This window comes from Bombina bombina, chromosome 2, assembly GCF_027579735.1.
Source record: "Bombina bombina isolate aBomBom1 chromosome 2, aBomBom1.pri, whole genome shotgun sequence".
Classification (NCBI taxonomy): Eukaryota; Metazoa; Chordata; class Amphibia; order Anura; family Bombinatoridae; genus Bombina; species Bombina bombina.
This window is the reverse complement of record NC_069500.1, coordinates 766619782-766644432: the sequence shown is the minus strand read 5'-3', so window position 1 is coordinate 766644432 and position 24651 is coordinate 766619782.

The window sequence follows — 24651 nt, the reverse complement described above, 5'->3', positions numbered from 1 at the left end:
CGCTGAATGCGGAGAGCAATACGCTCTCCGTATTCAGCATTGCACCAGCAGGTCTTGTGAGCTGCTGGTGCAATGCCGCCCCCTGCAGACTAGCGGCCAATTGGCCGCAAGCAAGGGGGTGTCAATCAACCCGATCATACTCGATCGGGTTGTATTGTGGCGATCTCTGTCCACCTCATCAGAGCAGGCGGGCAGGTTATGGAGGAGCGGTCTTTAGAAACTTGCCAGAAATACGGGCCCTCAAGCTCCATTTGGAACTTGATAAATGGGCCTCTTTGTCTTCATCTCCACCCCAGATTCATTATTTCTAGTAATAGAGTTTTCTAGAAAGTAAGTACTTTCACCTTTGTACTTTGACAGACTCTGCTTTTGCTTTATTATATCCACAGAAGCTATTTATATAACTTTTGTTTCACATTCACGTAAAGGGTAAGGCAGCTACAATGTTAATATTTTGTAACCTTGTAACATAAAAAAGCAAAAAAACAAACATTCAACCCTTCTACTGACAAGTGTCAGAAACTGGCAGGACCAGATTCTTGCTGTAGGCCTGAGTGTAATTCTCTTGGCAGAGAAGGGAAGGGAATCCCTCTAAAGGACATTAACGTGTTTGAAATGCCAAGCTTCATTGCAATTCTGAGAGAACCAAATTGTATACGGTTTTGTCTAAGGTATACAGTATGTGTGACATGATAGAAAAGTGAATCTGTTTACATTGCATAGATAGTTGTGTGCATACTGACATTATCTAGTACAAACAAAGCAAAACAGAACAAGACTAAAATTCTTCAAATCTATACACTATTAGTGTATTTTATAAAAGGCTGTGTGAATGAGGGGTACAGATTACGGTAAATATTAAAGGGACAGGCAACACCAGAATTTTTGTTGTTTAATATAAGAAAGATAATTCCTTTATTACCCATTCCCAGTTTTGCATAACCAACACAGTTATAATAATATACTTTTTACCTCTGTGATTACCTTGTATCTAAGCCTCTGCAAACTGCCCCCTTGTTTCATTTGTTTTGACAGACTTGCATTTTAGCCAATCAGTGCTCACTCCAGGGTAACTTCACGTGCATTAGCTCAATGTTATCTATATGAAACACATGAACTAAAGCCCTCTAGTGGTCAAAATGCATTCAGATTAGAGGCAGTCTTCAAGGTCTAAGAAATTAGCATATGAACCTCCTAGGTTTAGCTTTTAACTAAGAATACCAAGAGAACAAGGCAAAATTAGTGATAAAAGTAAATTGAAAAGTTGTTTAAAATTACATTCCCTATTTAAATCATGAAAGTTTTTTTTGGACTTGACTGTCCCTTTAAGGCAAATACTGTTAGACCTTGGGTTTTGCCTTTATATGGTGTGCTGAATACTATAAAATAAAAAAATATTGCTTGACCTGTGCATGCCATTATTTATTAAAGGAACAGTGTACTGTAAAATTCAGATTATTATAACCTTGGTGACTAAATAATCTAGATTTTATTAAAGGGACACTGAACCCAATTTTTTTTCTTTTGTGAGTCAGATAGAGCATGCAATTTTTAGCAACTTTCTAATTTACTCCTATTATCAAATTTTCCTCATTCTCTTGGTATCTTTATATGAAAAGCAAGAATGTAAGTTTAGATGCCGGCCCATTTTTGGTGAACAACATGAGTTGTTCTTGCTGATTGGTGTATAATTTCACCCACCAATAGACAAGTGTTGTCCAGGGTTCTGAACCAAAGATTGTCTAGCTCCTTAGCTTAGATGCCTTCTTTTTCAAATAAAGATAGCAAGAGAACGAAGAAAAATAGGTAAATTAGAAAGTTGCTTAAAATTGCATGCTCTATCTGAATCACAAAAGAAAATAAATTGGGTTCAGTGTCCCTTTAATGACAGGAGGCTAATATTTTGCATAAAATCTTTACTTTATTATTACTATTATTATTATCAGGTATTTGTAGAGCGCTAACAGGTTCCGCAATGCTATGAACATAGGTGGTATGTAAAAAACAATTACAGGGATCAAATGGTAAGAGGGTCCTGCCGAGAGTTGCACTGTTGTAGTCGGCTCTTATGAAGGTGGACTACAAATAGCTGGGCTCATAAGCTTACATGCTATGGAGTTTAAGGGGATAGCAGTGGAGATAGGAAGGTTAGTGTAGGTTGTATGCGTCCTTGGATGGTAGAGTCTTCAGGGAGCACTTGAAGCTTTTAAAACTAGGGGAGAGTCTTGTGGAGCAAGGCAGAGAGTCCCATAAGATGGAAGCCAGTCTGGAGAAATCTTGTAAACAGGAATGTGAGGAGGTAACAAGAGAGGAGGAGAGTAGGAGATCATGAGCGGAGCGAAGGGGTCGGGAGGGAAAGTATCCGGAGACAAGGTCTGAGATGTAGGGGGGGGGGGCAATGCAATTGAGGGCTTTGTGTGTCAGAGTGAGAATTTTGTGTTTAATCCTGGAGGCAAGAGGAAGCCAGTGAAGGGATTGGCAGAGAGGTGCGGCAGATGAAGAGCGACATGTAAGGAAGATGAGCCTGGCAGAGGTATTCATTATGGATTGTAAAGGAGCGAGGCATCAGCTAGGGAGACCAGAGAGGATGGAGTTGCAGTAGTCCATGCGGTAAAGGATGAGACAGTGGATTAAAATCTTAGTTGTGTCTTGTGTAAGGAAATGTCTGATTTTAGTGATGTTTTTTTTTTTTTTTTTTTTTTTTTTGTTTTTTGGTTTTCAAAAAAGCTTTATTTAAAACTTTCATAGATACAGAAACAAAACTCAAAAGTGTAAAGCAATTTGCAAGGTTTTAACATGGTATTCTCTGTTACGCTCAACTTAGAGCGAGTGTCCATACATGTGCTAATGACATATGATTAAAGTCAATTTACTCCTAATAGGCAAGTGCATTCTTCACATGATAATAGTTCTGGCAAAGTCCCGCATTATAACTAGGCAAGTTCTCTGTTGTCCTTGATTTATTTTGGTGTTGTGTCTATCTGGAGAACTTGCCGGTTGTTAGGTGAGTAGGCAAGTTACGAGGTAAACAGACATATCATCATCATATAACAAGTTATTATAGTCTATACAGTAGCAACCTCAACCGGGCTTCTCCCCGGCTAAACCTGTGGCAAACATTGTGGGCAATGGAGGCAAGTTGTCAGTGGGTGGTGTTATGAAAGTGATAGCCGTTGAAGTCACATGACGTTCAGGTGTACTGAGTAGGCCCCGCTTATGTGTCAGTGGGTGTGTCAGAGGTGTACTGCTTCCACATAATTAACATTAGCTCATGTGTTTCTATGGAACCTGATCTAAGGTGATGGTATCTCTCTAAGTGGAGTAAGTTTTCTACCTGCTCCCTCCATTCTGTTGCCGTGGGGACTATGGTGGATTTCCAGTGCTTTGGAATTAGCATTTTAGCACTGTTAATTAATAGGATAAGTAGAGTGCTTGCTATGGTGTTAGTCAGTTTTGGAACTCCCACAAATAGTAGGATTTGGGGGTCGTTAGGAATTCTATAGCCTATAATGTCTGAAATTTGTTTGATTACCTCTACCCAGAACGAGTCCAACCTGTCACACTTCCACCATATGTGTGTTGGGTCTCCCACCTCCCCACATCCCCTCCAGCACTTATTGGAGGCCGTTTTATAAATCTTATGTAGTCTGTTTGGGGTGAGGTACCACCTGGTTAGAAATTTGTAGTTCATCTCCAACACCCTAGTAGAGATGGAGGATTTTTTGGTGGTCTGGAAAGCTTTATACCAGTTCTTGTGGTTTATGTTTATCCCCAACTCCCTCTCCCAGGCTTTGGTATAAGATGGCAGTTGTGATTCGTCCTTAGTTGTCAATTGTTTATATAGGATAGATATGGCATGTCTAGGTGTATTTTCTAGTAGACATAGGCCTTCAAATAATGTTATTTTTCTGGAGAGATGCTGTTTATGTGGATGTGTTGCGATGAAATGACGCATTTGTGTGTAGGAGTACCAGTTCAGATGAATGTCTGGGTGGGATTCCTCAATGTCATCTAGCGTCCTGAGTTTGCCCTCCTGGAATAATATTGCAATTGTACTATTTTTGATGTGTCTGCCTTTCTCTAGGTGTTTGTCTTTAATAGTCCATGGAAGTGTAGGATTGTGGCATAGTGAAAGCATTGGGGAGTATGCATGCGAGATATCTGTGGAGGTGGCTATCAGTCTGTCCCATGTTGTGAAGAATTCAGTCAATATTGGGTATTGGTGTATCATATTGGGTCGATGTTTGCCTTGAATCCAGGCTGTTACCCCTGCGTTACTTACTCCCATGATTTGTCTGTCAATTTGAACCCATTGCTTATGTTCGCTATTTGTGAACCAGTCTAGCAGTCTGTGTAGGGCAATGGCATTTTTGTATGAGTGGACATCAGTGACCCCCAAACCGCCCTTCTCTCTGGGCAAGTACAATGTTTGTTTTGTAATTCTCGGTTTGATCCCTTTCCATATGAATTGTTCAATCAGTGATTGTAAGCGGGTTAGGTATTGGAGTGGCAGGTGTATTGGCGTAGTCTGTAGCAGGTACAAGATCCTCGGTAGGACGTTCATTTTTATTACATTTATTCTGCCCACCCAAGAAATTGATTTATTTCTCCAACTCGAGAGATCTGTTAGCAGAGATTCCTCTAATTTTTTGAAGTTGGCCAGGAATATAGTCTTTATGTCAGGTGCTAAATGTATGCCCAGGTATTTCAATGTCTCATTTTGTTTTTTTAGGGGACAGTTGGGAATTAATTGGTCTAGTGTCTCATCTACATAGGATATGTTTATTATCTCTGATTTTGTGGTGTTAACCAAGAAATTAGAAACCTGTCCAAACTCCCTAAACATCTGAATAACTTTTGGTATGGTCAGATCTACCTTCGTGAGGGTGAGGAGGATGTCATCCGCGTATAGGGCCAGCTTGTGCTCGCTGTGTCCTATAGTGACGCCTGTAATCTGTGTGTTGTTTCTTATTTTCTGAGCTAGTGGCTCTATGGAAAGTGCAAAAAGCACTGGGGAGAGCGGGCATCCCTGTCTCGTCCCATTCTTTATATAGAATCTCTCTGAAAGTAGGCCGTTTACCTTTACTTTGGCAGTGGGGTGCGTGTATAGAGAGAAGACCTGAGTTAAAAATTTGTTGCCGAATTTCATTTTTTGCATGGTTGCTTTTAAAAATAGCCAATTGACCCTATCAAAGGCTTTTTCCGCGTCTGTGGAAACTAAAACCGCTGGGATTTTGTTAACTTTGGCATAGGATATGATTTGAAGGGCCTTTATCGTGTTGTCCCTTGCTTCTCTCCCCGGCACGAACCCCACCTGATCAGTGTTAATCAGTTTGGGTAGATAGTGGTTTATTCTGTTTGCAAGTATTTTTGCAAATATTTTTATGTCCGAATTCAGCAGTGAGATTGGGCGAAAATGTTCTGGTCTGTCTGGTTGTTTACCCGGTTTTTGTAGTACGGTTATGTGCACTTCTAACATATTTTCAGTAAAACCTGTGGTGTGTGTGAAAGAGTTGAAAAGATTAGCCAAGTGTATTGCCAAGTGGTCTATGTATTTTTTATAGTACTTCATGCCGAAGCCATCAGGGCCTGGACTTTTCCCACTTGGCATGTCCTTAACTGCCTTTTTAATTTCGTCTATTGTGATGGGGGAGTCTAGTTTGTCAGTGTCTTCTTTCTCAAGGGTGGGTAGGTCCAGATCTGTCAAGTATTTTTCTATATCTTGTGGTGTGACGTGGTCTGGTAAATTGTATAGTGTGGAGTAGTATTGCCTGAAAACCTCCGCGATACTTTTACTGTCTTTTTGTGCCCTACCTTGTTTATCTTGTACGTCTTGAACGTATGTGTTTAACTGTCTTCTTCTGAGAGCTCTAGCTAATGAAGTGCCTGCTTTATCCTGTACGTCAAAATATTTCTGCTTGAGTATAGCGGATTTCAATTGATGTTCTTTATTAAGGTGGTCTCTAAGGGACTGTCTGGCCTTAGTCAGGGATTTTAGCAATGTCTTGGACTGTGGGTCTTGTTTATGTTGTTTTTCCCAGTAGCCAATTTGCGAAAGTGTAGAATTTATAAATTGCCTTTTTTCCCTTTTCTCCCTGGCTTTAAAAGCGATGAATTCCCCCCTCAATACACTTTTATGGGCTTCCCACAGTGTGGCTGGTGATATTTCTTCTGTAGCGTTCTCCCTAAAGTAGTCGGTTAGTGTTTTTTCTATCTCTATGTTAACCAGCGCATGTTCTAGCAAGTAATCATCAAGCCTCCAAATATATGGTTTTTGCGGCAGATCTGGCCACTCTACAACACACTGAACAGGCGCATGGTCCGACCATGTGATCTGTAGGATTTTAGAGTCTACTATCAAGGCTAACCCTGCTTGGTCAGTGAGTATGTAATCAATTCTCGTGTACGAGGCGTGAGGGTGGGAGTAGAAGGTGTAGTCCTTGGTTTTAGGGTTAAGTGCCCTCCATATGTCTTGTAATCTTAGTTGTTGAAGGTAGTTTTTAACTGACTTAATTACTTTCTGGGGAGTGCTGGTGCTGCCAGTGGAAGTATCTATGGAGGGATCTAGAGGTAGATTAAAATCCCCTCCGATAAATAGGGTTCCTTTAGCATGTACTAAGAGTGACTGAAAAATAGTCCTGAATGTATGTTGTTGCTCTTTATTGGGTAAGTAGATATTTGCGAATGTGACCGGTTTATTAAACAAGAGGCCTACTAAGATTAGGTATCTGCCGTCCTTGTCCTTCTCTACATAGGTGGCCTGAATGTTTACAGAGTTTTTGAAAAGTATTCCCACTCCCCCTTTTTTAGATGAACCTGAAGCCAGGAATGTCGTCTTGTATTTGTGACTTAATGTCTTTGGTTCTCTCCCCCTTTTGAAGTGCGTTTCTTGGATAAAAAGGATGTCCCCTGTGTTTTTGTATAAGTCCCTAAAGACTATGGATCTCTTTTCGGGGCTATTCAATCCCTTTACGTTTACTGTCGTTAGTGAGAGCGTGTGGTTGCGTGAAGTCATTATTTGTTGTTAAGTTTGGGTGTACAAATGCGGCAAGGAGTACTTTTGCAAACAGGTGTCAATAAATATTAAAACAGTACAATCAACAGTGACTTATTATAAACAGTGTAGCACAGTATTGGTGTGTAATAGCTATAACCTTAACTACTAAGCAATAGAGAATTGACAAAATTGGTTTCTGATAACTGACAAATACAAGCAAGTGATAAGATTAGCAATTAGTATCAGAATTAACTATACTAGGAGTAGTATCCCCACCCCCAAACCATTTTAATAAAGAGTGAGAGTGATAAACAAAGTTAACCCTCTAAAAATAACAGATAATACGACCTTTAGCCTTGTTGGAGTGTCTGAGAGAACTGTCCAGCCTATTGAGAGAGGCAAGTCAATTGCCTGTGCAGTTCGTTTCTTGTGATCTTGAGGGGTCAGGAGGTTGTAGGTTTCTTATTTGCGAGCCCTTATCTTTACCATGTGCACGTTGATTATCTCTCAGACCAAGCTGTTCCTCTTCAGGCTCTGTTATGTTAAGTTGTAGGGCGCTGTTGAAGTTGGAAAGATCATCAAGGTTTCTGAAAACTGCCGTGGTACCTCCTCTAGTTGCGATGATACTCACGGGGAAGCCCCATCTGTATGGTATATTCTTGTCCCTAAGGACTGATGTAATGAAGTGCAGGTCTCTCCTTTTCTGCAGGGTTGTGGGGCTCAAGTCTGCAAAGACCTGGATGTGGATACCTGCATGCATAATCTTCTGTTTTTGCCTCACATGTCTGAGGATTTCTTCTTTATCCTTGAAGTTGAGGAGCTTCAGTATGATGTCTCGTGGGGGTGCTTTTGGTGGGGGTTTAGCTCTCAGGGCTCTGTGGGCTCTTTCAATATTTATGTCTGGGGCGCTGTTATTGCCTTTAATTGTTCGAAATAAGTCCTGTAAGCATCCCTCTATTGCAGAAGGTTGAATTGATTCTGGTATGCCACGTATACGCAAGTTATTGCGCCTACCCCTGTTGTCCAGGTCTTCCACTCTGTCTAATAGATGATGTATTGTTTCTTGCTGATCGTAGACCATTTTTGAGATGTGTTGGACATCATTATCTGTTGTGTTGTAGTGCTCCTCTAGTGCTGTTATTCTGCTGGAGACTTTTGATATGTCCTTTTTGAGCTCTCCATACCAGTTTTTCACTTCCCCTATTATTTCTTTAATGTCCTCTTTAGTACACAATGAGTTGATGTCATCTTTAGTTAAAATTTGTGTTGTACACACGGAGGTAGGAGGTGTATGCTGGTCTGGCTGGTCTGTGATTTTGGCTTGTTCCATCTTTTGTGTTGGGACTACAGGTTCTTGTAGCTTAAGATATTGCTGTATTGGCTTTACTTTGTTTGGGATGTCTGGCTTAGCTGATCTGCGGCCTGGCATGGCCAGCTGCAGGGGTTAAGGGTGTTTTTTTCTATTTTCCCTTTTATTCTGTCTTTTGGTTTTTGCTTTTCCCCTGTCTGACTGTTGCTGACAGCTTGTGATGCTAGCCTCCTGTTAGTGTGCACTAATTAGTGTGGCAGTTTGGTGTATACCCTTAACTTGTAGTCTTTATATGTGGGTCTGTGGTTCACTGCTGGGGTAATCGCTGCAGCGTGGCGGAGTTTGAGTTTTAGGCTTATAGCCGCTTAAATCTTATGTGGCCCCCTTTTGTAGACTTCCTTGTTATTAGCAGTTTAGTTTGTGCCCCCTGGATTGTTATTATTATTTTTTTTTATTTTTTTTTTAAGTGGGTGAGGTATTGAGGCTTGTGACGCTCTGCAGGAGATTCTTAATTACCTGTGTCCACTCTAGCAGCTTGACAAGTTTTGGCCTGTTGATCGGTCGTGCAGACCCCGCTCGTCGCAATCATTGATGTCACAACTTACGGGAGCCTGCACACGGTAAGCCTCCGGTTCTGATTCTGGGTACTGTCTTTTGTGTCCTGTTGCGGGCGGGTCTCTGCTGTAAAGCTACTCACGTAGCTGCTGAGCGGTCTATGCGGTTCCGGCGCCAAAGCGCTCGTGGCGTAGTTTCAGCTGCGGTCCCTGGTATGTCTGGGGATATCGAGTGCGCAGGTGTTCCTGTTTTCTTTTTGGGTGAACGGGCTGCTTCTATACTTGTTCCCCACTGTAAGGCTGAGTCTCTCGGTAAATATGTGCAATGTATTAGGCTATTTTTATATGGTTTGGGTAGTGGGGCCTAGGAGCTCTTGGATCAGTCAGCCATCTCCCAGCGCGGCCAAGCTCCGCCTCCTTTAGTGATGTTTTTAAGGTGGAAGCGGCAGGCTTTAGCCAAGGACTGAATGTGAGGAGTGAAAGAAAGATCTGAGTCAAGTGTGACCTCAAGACATTGGGCATGTGAGATTGGGCTAATGATACAGTTATCAACAGTTATAGAGACATGGGAGCTCAGTTTTGGAGAGATTTAGCTTGAGGTAGTGAGAGGACATCCAAGATGAGATATGAGAGAGACAGTTAGTGACACAGGTTTGCAAGGAAGGAGATAGTTCCAGTGCAGAGAGGTAGATTTGGGTATCGTCGGCATACAAATTATAGTGAAACCCGTGGGACTTTATTAAAGAACTCAATGAGGACGTGTAGCTTAAGAAGAGAAGGGGACAGAGCCTTGTGGTACCCCAACAGAAAAAGGTAACGGGGCAGAGAATACTCCAGAGAAGGCTACACTAAAGGTATGGTTAGACAGATAGGAAGAGAACCAAGAGAGAGCTGTGTTGCAGATGCCGAAGGATTGGAGGGTATGGAGCAAAAGAGGGTGGCCGACAGTATCAAATGCTGCGGACAGATCAAGGTGGATAAGTAGAGAGAAGTAGCCTTTGGATTTTGCTGTAAGTAGGTCGTTGGTAACCTTAACAATTGCTAACTTTGTTGGGTGAAGGGGGCAAAATACAGATTGCAGTGGATCAAGGAGGGAGTTTAATGTAAGGAAATGGGATAGACGTGCATTTACTAGCTTTTCAAGAAGCTTTGAGGCAAGAGGGAGTAGGGAGTAGGGAAATAGTGCGGTAGTTGGGTGGGGAGGTTGGATCGAGAGAAGGTATTTTGAGGATAGGTGTGACTAATGCATGTTTAAGAGATGTGGGAACTATACCAATGCTGAGGGAGAGGTTGAAGATGTGTGTGAGTATAGGGGTAAGGGTAGAAGAGAGGGAGGGGAGTAGTTGAGAGGGGATGGGGTCGAGGGGACAGGTAGTGAGGTGAGAGGATAGTATAAGGGCAGAAACTTCTTCCTCTGTAACAGGGGCAAAAGAGCTAAATTTATGGGTATGTGGGTTTTGGATGATTATCAGCTTTTGAGGGGCTGGGAGACCGGTAGTATGATGAGAGCTTATTTTATTTCTGATGGAGTCAATTTTGTTGTTGAAGTACCTAGCAAAATCTTGAGCTGAGAGAAACGTTGTAGTGGGAAGTGGGGGTGGGCAGAGAAGAGTATTGAAAGTGGAGAACAGACGTTTTGGGGTTGAAGAAAGAGTAGAGATAAGAGTGGAGAAGTATTGTTGCTTATATAGATTAAAGGGACGCTGAACCCAAATTTGTTTCTTTTGTTAATTAAGATAGAGCTTGCAATGTTAAGCAACTTTCTAATTTACTCTTATTATCAAATTTTATTCATTCTCTTGGTATCTTTATTTGAAATGCAAGAATGTAAGTTTAGATGCCGGACCATTTTTGGTGAATAACCTGAGTTATTCTTGCTGATTGGTGGATAAATTCATCCACCAATAAAAAAAGTGCTGCCCAGCATTCTGAACAAAAAAGAAGCTTAGATGCCTTCTTTTTCAACTAAAGATAGCAAGTGAACGAAAAAAAATTGATAATAGGAGTAAATTAGAAAGTTGCTTAAAATTGCATGCTCTATCTGAATAAAAAAAAATTGTGTTCAGTGTCCCTTTAAGGGCAGAATAGTAAGAGTTCAAGATTAACTTTTAGCGAAGAAAGTCAGCAGAACTCAGAGATTTACTGAATCCAAACAGCAGCAAAGAAAGAACTGAACAGAAAAATGTAAATAACTTTGCAACATGTTGCACCAATCAGCACACAGCAACATAATAAAGAGTCCAGCACACATCCACCACTTCCTCTTTTCTTTGAAGCTGAGATACAGGAACCAAGGAGAAGGAGAATAACTTTAAAACGCTGTCATCGAGCCAATGAAAGGAAATCCAGAGACTGAAGAAAGGTCCACTAAAATCATCACACTGAAAAACAAAAGAAGGAGAACCAAAATAATATACATAAAGAAAGCAGGAGCGCTACAGCTAAAGGTGGATCAGACTAAAAATGATTAAATGCAAAAAGTGAACCAAACTAAGATTGATAAATGTGGATCAAACTAAAATTAATAAATGCAAAAGTACAAAAGTGTATATTAAATGGCTATGCCACAATTTAATAGTAGTGCAATATAAGTAAAACAAACAGTAATGTGAACCTAATAATATAAATTAAAAATGGACGTCTCCGTTTATAAAAAAGGGGGTAGGAGGTTGCCACCACAAGTTTAAAACAGTCAGAAACTTGAGTATGTGCAAACAAGCAAATCCGGATAGGTACTAGTATTACCTCATCAACTTCTGGTTACAGTCTTACCCGCGGGCAGTGTGTAGCTCAGGTGCCGCCGTCAAAGCTTACAGACGTGGCCGGATGACGTCATCTTTATGGGCGCTGTCCCAAAGAGGCAATCTGATTGGTCTCTTTGCGATCCTCTGGAAAAAGAGCAATGTAGCCGTCAAACTCCACACAAACGGAGTACCCGCTCATCAATGCCTAATAGCAAGCAGGGTACTTGTTGAGGATATGGTGTGTGGAAGGTACAAATAACAATCTTGGTTCAAAGCGGTCCCACTGCAGATTGGGTCAGTGGTCTTGCTGCAAATCGGGTCAGCAGTCTTAGGGCACAAATGGATTCCGGTGCACTAATCAATAGTGCTGACTTGTTAGGTATTCCACAGGTCCTTCCAACAAAGTCTCACAAACACCACAGTTGCAGCAAAGTGGTGTAAACAATGTAGCTCGAACTACATAGATAAATACTGTCTATAAGTTGCAACTTCACATCAATGCGTTTCTCCCTATACAGGGCTTTCTCAAGATCTTGTTGGTGAAGTGTTTGCCCCTTGGTTCAAATATTTCTCAATTAATCATTACATTACTTCACACACTAGAAAAACCCAGCTTACTAGACCACTTACTTTGTTTGAATTACTTTGTAACTCCGAAGTTTACTCTAAGGGTTCCCTTTCCTTAATTCATAAACTACTTCTGGGACAACATTCTAATAAACTACCATCCTATACCTAAAAATGGTCTGAAGAACTTTAACAACAGATTTTCCCCAAAGCTTGGGCAAACATATTTGTTAATATGTGCAACAATACTTCATCCATATCCCATATTGAAACAAACCTGAAATTCCTATGTAGGTGGTACTATACCCCTTCCAGAATAGCTATAATTTTTAAGAGTTTGAAAACTGATTGTTGAAGATTATGTGGATGGATAGGTGACTACCAACATATACAGGGAGTGCAGAATTATTAGGCAAGTTGTATTTTTGAGGATTAATTTTATTATTGAACAACAACCATGTTCTCAATGAACCCAAAAAACTCATTAATATCAAAGCTGAATAGTTTTGGAAGTAGTTTTTAGTTTGTTTTTAGTTATAGCTATTTTAGGGGGATATCTGTGTGTGCAGGTGACTATTACTGTGCATAATTATTAGGCAACTTAACAAAAAACAAATATATACCCATTTCAATTATTTATGTTTACTAGTGAAACCAATATAACATCTTAACATTCACAAATATACATTTCTGACATTCAAAAACAAAACAAAAACAAATCAGTGACCAATATAGCCACCTTTCTTTGCAAGGACACTCAAAAGCCTGCCATCCATGGATTCTGTCAGTGTTTTGATCTGTTCACCATCAACATTGCGTGCAGCAGCAACCACAGCCTCCCAGACACTGTTCAGAGAGGTGTACTGTTTTCCCTCCTTGTAAATCTCACATTTGATGATGGACCACAGGTTCTCAATGGGGTTCAGATCAGGTGAACAAGGAGGCCATGTCATTAGATTTTCTTCTTTTATATCCTTTCTTGCCAGCCACGCTGTGGAGTACTTGGACGCGTGTGATGGAGCATTGTCCTGCAAGAAAATCATGTTTTTCTTGAAGGATGCAGGCTTCTTCCTGTACAACTGCTTGAAGAAGGTGTCTTCCAGAAACTGGCAGTAGGACTGGGAGTTGTGCTTGACTCCATCCTCAACCCGAAAAGGCCCCACAAGCTCATCTTTGATGATACCAGCCCAAACCAGTACTCCACCTCCACCTTGCTGGCAGGAGTCGGACTGGAGCTCTCTGCCCTTTACCAATCCAGCCACGGGCCCATCCATCTGGCCCATCAAGACTTACTCTCATTTCATCAGTCCATAAAACCTTAGAAAAATCAGTCTTGAGATATTTCTTGGCCCAGTCTTGACGTTTCAGCTTGTGTGTCTTGTTCAGTGGTGGTCGTCTTTCAGCCTTTCTTACCTTAGCCATGTCTCTGAGTATTGCACACCTTGTGCTTTTGGGCACTCCAGTGATGTTGCAGCTCTGAAATATGGCCAAACTGGTGGCAAGTGACATCTTGGCAGCTGCACGCTTGACTTTTCTCAGTTCATGGGCAGTTATTTTGCGCCTTGGTTTTTCCACACGCTTCTTGCGACCCTGTTGACTATTTTGAATGAAACGCTTGATTGTTCGATGATCACGCTTCAGAAGCTTTCAATTTTAAGAGTGCTGCATCCCTCTGCAAGATATCTCACTATTTTTGACTTTTCTGAGCCTGTCAAGTCCTTCTTTTGACCCATTTTGCCAAAGGAAAGGAAGTTGCCTAATAATTATGCACACCTGATATAGGGTATTGATGTCATTAGACCACACCCCTTCTCATTACAGAGATGCACATCACCTAATATGCTTAATTGGTAGTAGGCTTTCGAGCCTATACAGCTTGGAGTAAGACAACATGCATAAAGAGGATGATGTGGTCAAAATACTCATTTGCCTAATAATTCTGCACACAGTGTATGGTGGACTTTCCTCTTATATCTTACAATACTGGCAAAGGATACAAGAAGCTATAGAACAAGTTACTGGCATTCAATTACCCTTAGACCCAATCATATTCCTATTAAACAATCTCCCAAAAATAAAATGTAAACTGAGATGTAGATTAATACTTCTTATGCTTAACTGTGCTAAGAGACTAATACCAAGGAAATGGAAATCAACAAGTTACCTCTATTACATTTTAATCCTTGATAAACCCCACTATGTAAATACTAAAAGAGTAGATAACTACTTAGCCATGAACTTCCTATAGGAAGAATATTATAATACTCAGTAAGATAAACCCCACAAGCTCAATAAACCACTTACAAGGAACTTAGGTGTTTAATAATATATATTAATCTGTGAAAAACGTTTCTCCTTATTCTTTTTTCTACATGTCGATGTATAAACCTGTTGTTATCTCAAGACCTACAGCATATTGTTAAAATCCACAACATTGTAACATAGTACCAATTGCATAAGTTGTATCTGCTATTTATGTTTTTGTTTTTCTTTTCTTATCAATAAAAATTTTTTTTTTTTAAAAAAAAAACAGCCTGTTCCAATATAAACAAATAATTACATATAAGATAAGAATATGAAAATAAAGACAAAAAAGAGATAATAATATAAAGAAGAACTTAGGAAATAAACCATATATAATGGTTTTACAGAAAATTCTTAACCCTTTGAGTGCTAAGCTGTTTTAAGGGATTTTTATATTTTTTTTATTTTTTAAAATAGTTTTTTTTTTCTTTTTTTTTAGATCCCCAAGACTTACACTGTTAGGCGATTACCTTTCCAACGGTGGGTCTTGGGGGTCTGTAGCTGCGTAGATGCCTGAGATACAGGCTTCTAAGCAGCATGCCCCCTGCTCCTATACTTAACATTGTGAATTATAAAAAGTTGGGCGGTGACGTCATCACGTCATTGCGTCTGACGTCACTGCGCATAACGTGAAGCCCCGGCAATGCCTATCACTATGCAGGCCCGATCACCGGGGTAGGAGTGGGTGGGAGCCCCAGATCTCTCTCAAGGTGGGAGAGTGCTAGCGACGGCTCTGAGCCGTCATTAGCACCAGAGGGGGAAACTCTGCGATGGCTCAGAGCCGTTGTTAACACTCAAGGGGTTAAACAAAGACAAACAGATTAGAGACTAAAGCAAAGAATAAAATATACATTAAAATATGAGGAAAGTTTAATACATGACCTGCTGTCTGGAAGCAGCCAAGATTAGAGGAAGTGGTGGATGTGTGCTGGACTCTTTATTATGTTGCTGTGTGCTGATTGGTGCAACATGTTGCAAAGTTATTTAAATGTTTCTGTTCAGTTCTTTCTTTGCTGCTGTTTGGATTCAGTAAAGATTTGATGCAAAATATAAAGACTCTTCCCCTAACAGCGTTTCCAATTACTTATTATATCAGCAACAAAGTAAAAACAATATGAGAAATTGCTTGTATATGAGTTAGCTGGTTTTGTTCTTTGGCACCAAAATCCTTTCAAATGGGTTGAGTTTGCAGGGAAATTAGACCTCCTTATCTTATCACATTTATACACATAAATGCTTCCTTATCTTATCTCTAACTATATACCAAAGCCTAGTGCTTAGAGAGAACAATTGAATCTCCTTCCCCCACTGGGAGTATATTTTTTTCTGCTGGCTGTGTTTATACAGCTTTGAAAATTTAGGGATACCACGGACAAAATCAGCTAATGCAAATAACAAAATAAAAGTAAAGGATCTATTTTTAAGCAATTTAATACACTCCAGCAGGTAAAATGGATGTTTGGGAACAAAATTGTACAGTACACTGTCCATTTAAGAAGGTGCATGCTAATGACACCGTTCTCCTCTCAGCCACCCTCTAACATAACTTCCATTCTGTGGCATCATCAGAGGGGCCTGGGAAATGACAGCCCCCCAAAATAATGGCTGCCTACTTATGTGCCCCCCAAACTGTGTTTGTCACTCATTTTTACCACTTCCTCTCTGTACAGGATTACCCAGGTCTACCCGGCCCCATCCATGAATCACCCAATCCTGCCCTCAGAACACTGCCCAGTCTCACCCCTTTTGTCACAACCCCGCCCATAAAACAAAGGTGGGCCTCTGGGAAGTGTCCCCCCCCCACCAATAATTAAGTCCTAGTGACACCACTTCTTTCATCTGCAACAACTGAGCCAATCCCACCATCCACATTGTTATAGATAAAAATTGTCCTATGTTCTACACTCACTAGAGAGGTTAAATGCAAAATCTGTAACCTGGATTTTCAAAATGCTCAAATGGCCTTAATCAGCTGTTTTTGGGTTACAAAAATAGCTTTTTGACCTCTCAAGGGAACGTAGGAGAAGTACAACTTTTATGCAAAACCAAGTTCTATCCCCTGCATATTCCTTATGTTACCTACATGTCGCATCACTAAGTCAATAGCACAATACTTCTATAATCAGTTGCACATCACTAACCCCAGTCCCTTTTTTATGTAATAGCTGTATTGTTTGTAAAGGTAACAATCAATTCATCCCTTGGGGGCCGATTTATCAAGTTCCGTATGGAGCTTGATGCCCCTGTTCAGGCTCGCCGGAAACAGAAGTTATGAAGCAGCGGTCTAAATACTGCTGCTCCATAGCTTGTCTGCCTGCTCTGAGGCCACGGACAGAAATCAACCCGATCGTATATATGATCGGGTTGATTGACACCGTGAATCTGCAGGGGGCGGCATTGCATTAGCAATTCACAAGAGCTGCTGGTGCAATGATAAATGCCGACAGCATATGCTGTCTGCATTTATCAATGTGCAGCGGATATGATACGCTAGATCGTATCATGTCCGCTCACACTATAATAAATATACCCCTTGGTCTTTTCAATCATATTAAAGGCAGTTCACTCTAAAATTCTTTTCCCTGAATGTGTTCCCCATGACTTGTTATGCCAGCTGCAACGTATAAAATGTATGAGAAATTGCTCATTTATGCTTCTTTTTGTAAAATAAATAGCTGGATTTGTTCTTTGAAACCACAGTGCATCAAAATAGGCTTGGCTTGCTGAAAGATCAGATCTTGTTATCTTATCATTCAAAAGCTATCTTATCTCTGTCTCTGTACAATACATAGAAAGAGCAACTGAAAATGAACATGTTTAGAGCTTTATCTCTTCCACCTCCCACTGTGAGTGTAAAATCTTCTAGGTATAGCTCTTAGAGCCTTCCATGCAATCAAGAAGCCGCTAGCCAGTCTAAACCCTTCTACAGAACTGTTAGTTAAGGTATTTGAAAGCACCATTGTACCAATCCTGCTGTATGGCTGTGAGGTCTGGGGCCCAACACTGACCCAGAACTACAGAGAATGGGACAAAACTCTCACAGAAATTGCACATCTCCAATTCTGTAAATATGCACTGCAGGTACACAGAAGCGCCCCTAACAATGGGTGCAGAGCAGAGCTGGGAAGACTCCCATTGCTGCTACCAATGCAAAAAAGGGTGTACAAATTCTGGTGTCACCTTACAAATAGTGACACAAGAACACTTTAAACCAAGCACTCTGTGACCCAGCATCAAAAGCATTTAGAGAATATACATCAGACCTGCAAAACCACATCAGCAAAACCACAGCCCATGAGAGAGTGTCACCAAACACCTTACAAACAGCTCTGAAGGAGAGGTACACTGGGCACTGGGAGGAACAGATAGGGCAACAGAACAAGCTGGAGTGTTACAGGTCTCAACAAAGAGAGTACAAACTAGCTGAGTATCTCACAAGTGTCACCAACCCAAAGCACAGACAGATACTCACTAAATACAGAATCTCTGACGGTCTGACCACCAACTGGAAATAGAGACTGGCAGATATCAGACAAAATGGAGACCCAGGGCAGCCAGACAATGTGCACAGTGTGACAGTGGGGACAAAGCGACTGAAGAGCACTTCCTCTTGTACTGTACAAGATACAAACTCTTAAGGGATAAATACTTTCCAAAAATAATGAAAGAAATAACAGACTTCCCACAGATGTCGCAACAAGAAAGGCTATGTGTACTCTTAGGAGAAAAAAAACAAAGCTACAAGGATAGTAGCAAAATATGTAGCAGACTGTCACATGACCAGAACCCCCAATCAGATTATATGAACTATCATATTTACCCACTATACTCCTACTTTATAAATTGTTATTGATCTGTTTTATTGTAACATATTACTTTGGCAACACATGTAATAATGTCATGCTAATAAAGTATTCTAATCTTGACTTGACTTGACTATATAAACTTTCAGTATAGGTAAGGATAGTACAAGCTAAATTAGCTTTTCCAATGCCAATATAAAGGCTAAGAAGCTACAGTCATGTGAAAAAAAGTACACCAGCTTTGAATTCTATGGTTTTACGTATCAGGACATAATACAAATCATCTGATCCTTAGCAGGTCTTAAAATTAGGTAAATACATCAGATAAACAACAACACATGGCATATTACACTGTGTCATGATTTATTTAACAAAAATAAAGCCAAAATGGAGAAGCCATGTGTGACAAACTAAGTACACCCTTACTGCTTCTATAGTAATTAAGAGGCTAAGTTGCAGCCAGGTGCTAATCAAATGCCCTTGATTAATTGATCATCAGCAAGTGTGATCACCTCTATAAAAGCCAAAGTTTTAGCAGCTTGCTGGTCTGGAGCATTCAGGTGTGTGTTAACACAATGCCACGGAGTAAAGACATCAGCAATGATCTTAGAGAAGCAATTGTTGCTGCCCATCAATCTGGGAAGGGTTATAAGGCAATTTCCAAACAATTTAAAGTCCATCATTCTACAGTGAGACAGATTTTTCACAAGTGGAAAACATTTAAGACAGTTGCCAATCTTCCCAAGTGTGGACGTCCCAGCAAATTCACCCCAAGGCCACACCGTGCAATGCTCAGAGAAATTGCAAAAAAACCAAGAGTTACATCTCAGGCTCTACAGGCCTCAGCATGTTAACTGTTAAAGTTCATGACAGTACAATTAGAAAAAGACTGAACAAGTATGGTTTGTAGGGAAGGGTTGCCATGAGAAAGCCTCTTCTCTCCAAAAAGAACATGGCAGCACGGCTTAGGTTTGCAAAGTTGCATCTGAACAAACCACAAGACTTCTGGAACATTTTCCTTTGGACAGATGAGACCAAAGTGGAGATGTTTGGCCATAATGCACAGCACCACATTTGGTGAAAACCAAACTCAGCATATCAGCACAAACAGTTCATACCAACCGTGAAGCACGATGGTGGAGGGGTGATGATTTGGGCTTGTTTTAAAGCCACAGGACCTGGGCACCTTGCAGTCATTGGGGCCAATTTATCAAGGGCCGAATGGCCCCTGATGTCCCTGTTTCCACGGAAGCCTTCAGGCTCACTGGAAACAACAGTTATGAAGCAGCAGTCTTAAGACCACTGCTCCTTAACTGGTCCGCTGCCTCTGAGGCTGCGGACATCAATCCGCCCGATCCTATAGGATCGGGTTGATTGACACCCGCTGCTAGCGGCTGATTGGCTACGAATCTGCAGGGGGCGGCATTGTACAAGCTGTTCACCAGAAATGCTTGTGCAATGTTAAATGCTGACAGCGTATGCTCTCGGCATTCAGCGATGTCTGTCAGACATGATACGCTACAGTGTATCATGTCGGACAGACATTGATAAATCAGCCCCATAGAGTCAACCATGAACTCCTCTGAATACCAAAGTATTCTAGAGTAAAATGTGAGGCCATCTGTCCGACAGCTAAAGCTTGGCCCAAATTGGGTCATGCAACAAGACAATGATCCCAAGCATATGAGCAAATCTACAACAGAATGGCTGAAAAAGAAAAGATTCAAGGTGTTGCAATGGCCCAGTCAAAGTCCAGACCTCAACCCAATTGAAATGCTGTGGCGGCACCGTAAGACAACTGTGCATAAACAAATTCCCACAAACCTCAATGAGGCAAAGCAAAATTGTAAAGAAGAGTGGGTCAAATTCCTCCACAACAATGTGAGAGACTGATAAAGTCTTTCAGAAAAGATTACTTAAAGTTATTGCTGCTAAAGGTGGTTCTACAAGCTATTGAATCATAATGTGTACTTAGTTTTTCATACATGGCTTCTCCATTTTGGCTTTATTTTTGTTAAATAAATCATGAAATAGTGTAATTAGTCATGTGTTGTTGTTCATCTGAGGTTGTATTTACCTAATTTTAAGACCTGCTAAAGACCAGATGATTGTTATTATGTCCTGATACGAAAAACCATAGAATTCAAAGAGGATGTACTTTCTTTTCACATGACTGTATTTGTAAACAATTTAATACACTCCAGGAGAGTGTATTAAGGGAGAGAACGTTTTTTGGGTAAACTGCCCCTTTAATAACCCAGTCTCTTCTGGGAGCTTATAATGGTAAAGTGTAAAACTAGCAGGATCACATTCTTACTGTAGAATGGAGTTTCTTGGCAGTGAACAGAAGGGAATCCCTTTGAAGATCTATAAATAACCATTGAAATGCCAAGCTTCATTGGAATTTGGAGCAAAACAAAGCCCACAGGGCATCGTCTTCAATGTGGCATGACGTAAAAGGGAATCTGTTTACTTTCTGAGCAATGGCCTGTGCATGCTGGCAAAATCTAGTGCTTTTCTGCAAGCTAAACTACACTTTGTGTAAGTGTTACAGAACAAAGGAAAATATAGAACCCTTTCTTAAGACTGTATAATGATATATATAGGAAAGTCAGTAATTCCTGAAACAGACATCAGGCCAAGAGCCAAATAGTCTGAGGTCTTGTGCAGCAGCCGAATTCTTCTACTTTTTTTTAAGATAAGCACATTGTGGTTTTTTTTTTTTTTTTAAATTAGAATTAAATACATGTGTCTAACTATATATCTATCTATATGTCTATATATTTAGATATATAGATATATTTTGGTTATTATATATATTCAGTTGGGATATACAGTATATTATCATAAAATAAAAAAATACATTTCAGATTGAAGAAGTTGCAAAGGAAATACGATTGACAATACTCAAGAGGTGTTTCATTGAACTGTAGGCACATTTTACAAACAAAATGTCAGTTTTAAATTCTTTTCAAACATTTGTTTTGTATCAGATCTTTCTGCCATACATTGTTTAATATTAGATACATACTTTGCATATTTAAAAATTACTAATGTGGAGGCGGAGTGTGAGGGCGTGTGAATTGGCTGCACCTAACTAAAGCTCCTACAACAGTGACGGTGGGGTTTTCCCTCAGGCTAGGTTAAGCAACACAGAGATGCCTGAAACCAAGGGAGATTTATGCAAGGAGTGACCGGAGACGGCTGTGCTAAAATCTGAAGCCGGACTTTGAGCGGTTCAGCGATTACCCAGCTAGTGAAAAATAGGCCGCACCTAAAGCTCGCTCTGGCAGTGTAGTGGCATCCTTCAGTAATACTGTGTCGGAGTTCCGTATGAGATCGCACCTCTTCTCCGGAGGACGTCAGGAGATAAGAGGGATCAAAATAAAGCTCCGGTGAGATGCTCCGTATGTTTGTACAGTTTAGCATGCTATGATCAATCCCATAATATGATATAAAGGCGGCATAGGCCTACTCCACCCCAAGCTTTAATATTGAGCTCAGTCTATTTGCACCAGGGGCAAGCTCTGTATTTCATATTAAAAGTGTGGACAGTTATATATCATATATGAAATCTAAAATATAACAGCGGAACACAAAGAAAAGTGGTGTGCAGTAAACCCACGCAATAACGGGCACATATTGTGTTGAGGGACTCTGGAATTAACCCATTAGCAATTGAATATAGACATTTATACCTTATAACTGTCTGACTAAACTTGCACACTCCTTGCCAGCATGGCGCAGCGCAGAGCTATCAAAGGTGATAAAGCATTAAAGCAGACCGTAGTTTCTGGCTCTGTCAATGCTTTCTTTAAAAGTACTGACCATAAAAAGAAAAAATTAGATCAGCCTCAGATCTCCAGTGATGAGGAGGAAATGTCAGATAATCCAGATGCTGCACAGTCCACAGTATCTCCATCTAGTGTGCATCAAAGTCCAGAAGATGGCCCGGTAACGCTAAAAGTAATGGAGGCTCTGATAAACCAGGTCACATCTTGTATCAAGACAGAGTGCGCGGTACTGAAGAAAGACATTAATGATCTGGGGTACCGAGTTGAATCCCTTGAGGAACATAAGGAGGAGACTACTAAGGAATTATCTGGAATGTCTTATGCTATGGAACATCAACAAACGCAGCTATCTGAGTTGGAGAATAAAATAGATGACATTGAAAATAGAACAAGGAGGAACAACCTCCGCATACGTGGTGTTCCTGAATCTGTGAAGAACGAAGACATACCGGAGCACCTGCAAAATCTCATCCAATCTCTAGCCATATCCAACCAAAGAGTGATAGATCCTGTACCCCTTGAGAGAGCACATCGGTCTCTTAGACCCAAGCCTGGCGAAAACCAACCCCCAAGGGACATAATTGTGTGTTTCTCGAGCTATAGAGATAGGGAGAAGATTTTTCAGATGGCGAGAGCGCAACCTACATTTTCTTATGCTGGTGCAACAATTCAAGTCTATCAAGATCTGTCAACCAGAACGCTCCTACTGAGGAAAGAATTTGCTTCCTTCACTGCTCACCTAAGGTCACTTAAAATACCTTACAGGTGGGGCTTTCCAGTTTCTATACAGAGTGTCAAGAATGGCAAACGCTATGAATGTTCTAACATAAGGGATATAAATGATTTTTGCCAGCTTTTGGACATCCCAGCTCTTGAGCCAAATGCTCCCCCGCCTTCAAGACCCTCTACTCCTTTGCCTAAGCCACAAAGAAAGCTCTGGTCCGAAGTCCTCAACAAGCAACAACGAAAGAAGATTTGCACAGGACCCAGTATCCAGACAGACACTACTGCAGCCACAACATCTTGAACTGCTATCCTGGAGGTTGTGAGTATCGGGATGTATATACACCTCACAGGGTGTTGTTTTATACCATTTTGTATTGACTCTTACACCTCTCTATATATTAATGTTAATGGATGTATATGTGCTTTCTTCTACCGTTGATTCCAGCATGTGGTACTCACTAGTCTCAAGGAAAATAAGACTGTTGGCTCATAAATTAACAAGACTCACCTAGAACATGCCAGTTCTTGTAAATTTCATTGTTTCACTGTTCAAATGTTATAATGCAATGTAATGTATATATTGTTACTATATTGTACCCACTCGGGCCCTAAAATTAGGGCTAATTTTTGTTGAAAATGGTCTGATTGGGAGGGCCCCACCGGGCCGTACTCTCCTCCATATTCTTTTACTCTTTTTCTCTCTCCTCTTCTCAACTCTTTTCTCCTCTCCAACTTCAATATCTTCCTTCTTTTCTTCCTCCCTTCCTCTGCTCTCGGCAGTATCTAAGTGTTATCAGCAAACAGTTACATTATTTGGTTCGGTTATTTTGGTTCAATAGTTTTAATTTTGTGGTTTTTTTTTAACATATTGCAGTTCTCTTTGGGACCCTAATCCCAAGTTGTGACACACTCAACTAATATTTGTTCATCAGTTTATACCTGTATATATATATATTTTCCAGATCATGTCAAAGCATCTACAACCCAGCCAGTTTAGTCTGGCTACACAGAATGTTAAAGGTTTCCTTTCCCCCCAGAAGCGTTCAATAGATTTTCATGACTTTTATAAAAAGAAAATCGATATCATTATGATACAGGAAACTCACTTTAAAAAGTCTAATGAGTCCACACTTGCAAATTGATACTACAACCAACATTTTTTGTGTTCAGGCCAGACAAAGCATAATGGGGTTGGCATCTCATTTAGAAAGGGCACGCCATTTGAATTACTTAATAAGTACCTAGATAAAGAAGGTCGTTTCCTAATCCTAGTGGGACTATACTGTGGGAGACCAATTACGCTGGCTAATGTCCACGCCCCTAATTGTCCGAGACCCGACTATTTTAGAAAGGTGGTCAATCAGATAATTGATATTTCAAAAGGTCCAGTGCTCCTGGGAGGTGATTTAAACTTCCCAATCAACCCCATGTTAGACACCTCATCAGGCAGATCCTATATTAGGAATTCTCAGATAAAGGCTAATTACGTTTTCTGCGAGCAGCATATGCTCACTTCACTTATAGACTCTAGGTTATATCATACTACATGGTCGGACCATAGCATGGTTAGCTCCATTTTTTTATGGTCCTCTAGACCAGGCTTCCAGCAGCGTTGGAAACTAAATGATCAGATTCTTCTAGACCCTGTGATTACCACTGACCTGGCGGAGAAAACAACAGAATTTTTCTCTTTTAATATTCACACAGAGACATCAGCAGTCACTAATTGGGAAGCATATAAATGCTATATACGGGGAGTTATTATGGAGCACACTCATAGACAGCGTAAGCAACGTGCAGCCCATTTTACCTCATTAACCTCTGAGTTTAATATCTGTGAACAGGTGTTAAAA